The 5,000-nt window shown below is 58.0% G+C and overlaps 1 pseudogene; it reads right to left on the bottom strand.

The window, feature by feature from the left end:
- The window catches only part of LOC135172273 (large subunit ribosomal RNA), a 9,390-nt pseudogene that overhangs the window by 1,805 nt on the left and 2,585 nt on the right, over nucleotides 1-5,000 (bottom strand).

Here is a 5,000-nt window from a genome sequence, read left to right as displayed (position 1 = left end):
ATTCCCGATTATTCCCGCGATGCACTCTCGCTGTGGTGCATATATCGGACAGTCCATGATGAAGTGCTGGACTGTGTCTTCAGCCTGGTCGCACTCGCAGTTGCGTGACTGGGCAAGGCACCGGTCATGAAGATAAGACCGGAATTGCCCATGCCCTGTCAGGACCTGCGAAACCCAGTGGTCGCACTCGACCCACTTAGCGTCCAGGCGCGCCGCAGTATCGGGGAAGAACGCGAAGGTGTTCCTCCCGGTTGAAGCCCGCTCAAACCTATCCCTCCAGAGATTCCGAATCTCTGCCTTTATATCCTCGACGGCCTCGATCGGGCGGCCGTTGTCATCAACGCGCGGATTCGCGGGGTCTATTTCTACATCACCTATTCTGACCGCAATGCCTTTCTTGGCTTGGTAGCGCGCTGCTCTTTCCCTCAATAATAGGTCCACAGGAAGCACCCCCGCCGCTGCGCAGAGTGCTTCGTGTGAAGCCGTCCTATACGCGCCAGTCACCGTCAGCAGCGCGCTCCTCTGCGCGGTACGGAGTTTCTTCCAGTCGTACGGTGTGCAACGGTCCACCCACCCGTGGGCTGCATACGACGCGACAGCCTGAAAAACGCCCTGAAAAACGACTTTAACCGATCGGTATCGGAGCCCCCAATGCTTGTGCATTAGGGCCGATAGCCGAGTGAAAAGGACTCTAGCCTTTTCCTGTATATATTTTGTATGGGTCCGGACCCGCATGTTTCTATTAAAATGTACCCCGAGGTACCTCACGCTCTCCTTGAATTTAATTTTCTCCCCGTCGAGCCTAATCTCGGGTGGGCGGATATCCAACACCGGTTTCACGCGTCGGCGTGTCCTTCGCGCCCGATCCCACCTGTACCGCACCAGCGGCGCTCTCTTCTGCGAGTTGCATGACAGGACAATTGCCTCTGTCTTGCTCCTCGACAGTTCGAGCTTCGCTGACGCGCACCACGACGCGATGTGTTCGGCGACGGCTCGGCCTATCCTCTCTATTTCCTTACGCGAGTCGGCCGATACGACCGCGATAAGGTCGTCCGCGTAGGCGACTTCGATATCGCCAAAATTCTGCTCGATGCTCTTGAGGAGGGCATCGAACATGAGATTCCAGCAAGCGGGGCCCAGGACTGATCCTTGTGGACAGCCCCGGGTGGCCGGCTTGGAAACCTCTTGGTCGCTCCAGGCGATCTTGACAGTCCGATTGTCAAAGTAGCTCCGGAGCACTTCAAAGACATTCTTCGGACAGTCTCGATCCGCCAAAGACTGGAGGACTAGGGGCCACCACACGTTGTCAAAGGCTCCTGAAATATCGAAAAGGAGTCCAATGACGTACCTCTTGTCGTTACCGCGTTCGACTAATTCACGCAACTCTACTATCGCGTCTTCCGTGGAGCGTCCAGGCAGAAAGCCATATTGACGTCCTGATACTTTGTCCTCAGTAAGGACTTTCGCCATAAGGATCCCGTGCAGGACCTTTTCGAAAAATTTCCCGACAACCGACAAGAGGCAAATGGGACGGTAGGATTTGGGGTCGGACACATCCTTGTGAACTCCTTTGAGGAGAGCACGAAGTGTGCCGACTTTCCAAACGGTGGGGAAAACGCCGTGCTTAAGGCAGGCGTTGAAGAGTCGCGTGAAGATGTGAGGCATCCTCATGACCGCGACTTTTAGGACCCTAACTTCAACTAAATCGCATCCTGGGGCTTTGTCGTTCTTAAGGGTCTTTACGAGACCCTTAAGTTGGTCGTCCGTCAAGTCTCGTGCGTCCTCGGTTTGAACCCTTAGGTTCTTCACGCGTTCGCGGATGTCTGTCTGTTCCGGTGTGTCGGCGTTGGGGTCGTCGTCGGGTACGTGTGTGTCCAACAGTACCTCAGCAGTCTCACGCATTGTAAGTGTCGTGCCATTCGCGGTTCTAAGGGTGCTGAGTACCGTGCCTACACGCAATTTATCAGCGGCATATTTGTAATGGAAGCCCCAGGGGTTCGCGTTGCTTTCTGTTGTTATGTAACCGCGCCAGCTATTTTCTTTACATGTCCTAAGTAGCCTGGTGTACGACCGCAGGACTACACGATACCTATTCTGTTTAATTTTTCGCGCGTCAGGGTTAGTCTCCCTTCGGTAGCCGTTACGGAGACGACTGACCAGCTTGCGTTTGCTGGTCAGCTCCTCGGTCCACCACGGATTCGCGCGACGGTAATGTCTGCGGCGCGGCATCGAATCTTGGCAGGCTTTGGTGAGTACGTCACCCAGTACTTCTGCCATTCTCTCAACATCCGCTGTAGAATCCAGCGGATGGTCCACGAGTTTCTCACGGGCCTCCTCATCGAGGGTCGCCTCGAACTTTTCCCAGTCGGCCCGACGAACGTTGAACCGCATGGTAGAGCCCTCGCCGACTCCCGAGTTATTGACGCGCTGTGAGGAACTCCGGATCGCTAAACGAAAGAAAACCGACGTGTGGTCACCGGTGGACCACTCGTCCTCCAACCTCCATGCACGTATGAATTTATACATGCCAGGGGTGGCCAGTGTGACGTCGATGAACGACGTACCTGCGGCACTCCTGAAGGTTGGGCCCTGCCTAGCATCATTCGCGACGCGGAGACCGAAAGACTCGATGAGCTCACCCAGGAGGACACCGCGGTCAGTGGTCCTGGGGCTCCAAAGGGAGTGTTGGGCGTTGGAATCGGCCGCCACCAGAACGCGGCGACCCCTGAGACAGCTAAGAACCTTTTCAAGCTGCCTCAGGTGGATTTCTATGTCGTCCGAGTATTGAAAATAACTGGAGACGACGAAGAAGGATCCACCGGGGACGCGGGCTTCAGCACAAACGCAATGTGCATTACTTAATTGGGACACGTAAGCAATCTCCACGATGGAGTTGCACGCAACGACGGCCGCCCACGGTCGCTCCGTTGAGCTCGCGGCGATACGCATTCCGACTCCTAGGCCGCGGATGGCCCAGGTGTTCGCCTCACGAATGGCATACGGCTCCTGGAGCAACAATATGTCCAGACGCTCTTTGCGAATTAAATGGAAGACCTCCCCGGTTACTGCAATTGAGCGGGACATGTTCAATTGCAGTATTCTAACGTCGCGTTGCGCGCCCGGTCCCTCGATCGCAGGGGTCCGGGGAGGATGACCTATTGGAACGGGGGGTACCGGTGAGCCTCCGGTCGCGACGCGATGACTATCGATCCTACTTAATCTAACTTGGCACTCGCGAACCCTACCTAATAAATGAGTGGACTCACCGGTTGATGATCTTGAAGATCCCGGCGTTGGCTGACTCGGCTGCGCAGTCAGTCCCGCGATGTCTGCGACGTCCTCGACGTCCTCGTGGACAGCGCGAAGGCTGGAACCTTTCCCTCGTCGGGAGGGCAGTACCCCGGCGCACGGCGGGCGACTACGAACCCTTGAGGGCACCACCCTCCTTGGGTCCCTCGATGTAGTCGCTGTAGCTGGTCCTCTGGCATGCTGGGAAGCGATGCGCAGACTTCGCCGCACGACGGACGCATCATTGTGCCCCCCCGGAGATCCGATTGGGGGCAGTTTAGCCTCCGGAATGAATTTGCAAAGATGCTCTGCCATGGTTGAAGTTTGTTGACGAGACGGTCGCCGGCCGTGCCAAAAGGCAGGAGCTGAAAAGCTGAAAAGTAAAAACAAAAGTGAAAATAAGAGGGTTAAGGATTAGAGGGGGCGGTTCCCCGCGGCACCGAGTTGGGTAGCTCGGGACGCTGAGCACCGTCCCTGGGAGGGGGCCCTCCGGTTCCCGCCGAGCTGGGGAGCTCGGATCGGGGCCCGGTGGAGGCGCTGAAGGAGTGCTCCGCCTCGACTCCCCTCGAAAGAGGAGCAGAGAGGGAGCAGACCCACAGAAAGGGGGAACCCACCCATTCCACCCGACGACCCACCCCGCGAACCGTCCCTTTCCCGAGGGATACCCACCCACTCCCCCTGACCCAACCCCCACGTGTGGCGTCGCGTTTTCGCCGGCCTCCACCGTTGCGGGAGGTTCCGACTACTAACGCGTGGCTGGAACAAGTTGCGAGAACCGCAATGTCCATGCCCTTCGCACTGCGAAGCAGCCAGTCCCCCCTCCCCCGCACCGCCCCGCGAACCGTCCCTTTTCCGAGGGAAACCCACCCACTCCCCTGACCCAACCCCCACGTGTGGCGTCGCGTTTTCGCCGGCCTCCACCGTTGCGGGAGGTTCCGCCTACTAACGCGTGGCTGGAACCACCTGCGAGAACCGCAGCGTCCATGCCCTTCGCACTGCGAAGCAGCCTGTCCCCCCGAACCCCCACCCGCGCGTGGAATTACCCGTCCTCCAACCGATTCCGCCCTCCACCCCGTGGAACCACCCCTCCACCAGCCGATTTCGCCCTCCCGCGCGTCTCCCGAAGTCCGGCCCACCCACCGTGACCAAATCCGCGACCCTCCCCCTCCAAACCCCCCGGTAAGTAGGTCTCGCGCCCCTCCACCCGTCGATTTCGCCCTCCACCACGTGGACCCACCCCTCCACCACGTGGAACCACCCCTCCACCAGTCGATTTCGCCCTCCCTCGCGACCCAATTCGCGACCCCCCCCCCCCACCGAAACCCCCCTTGGGCACAGGGGTTCACCCTGCACCCGCAACCCCCCCTTGGTATAATTATTGAGACCCCCCAAAAGGGGGATCCCAATCCTTACACCAAGTTCGACTCAGGGACCGCGGGGTCGTCACACCCCGTGTGTAAGGGCGGTTTTACCCGCCATTACACCCCCTGCGGGAAGTAGGTAGGGACAGCGAGAATCGTCGTTAATCCATTCATGCGCGTCACTAATTAGATGACGAGGCATTTGGCTACCTTAAGAGAGTCATAGTTACTCCCGCCGTTTACCCGCGCTTTTTTGAATTTCTTCACGTTGACATTCAGAGCACTGGGCAGAAATCACATTGCGTCATCACCCGCTAGGGCCATCGCAATGCTTTGTTTTAATTAGACAGT

Source organism: Diachasmimorpha longicaudata, unplaced genomic scaffold (genome assembly GCF_034640455.1).
Source record: "Diachasmimorpha longicaudata isolate KC_UGA_2023 unplaced genomic scaffold, iyDiaLong2 ctg00000223.1, whole genome shotgun sequence".
NCBI classification, from domain to species: domain Eukaryota; kingdom Metazoa; phylum Arthropoda; class Insecta; order Hymenoptera; family Braconidae; genus Diachasmimorpha; species Diachasmimorpha longicaudata.
The sequence above is the reverse complement of the archived record's forward strand: the minus strand, read 5'-3'. Positions and strand labels throughout refer to the sequence as shown.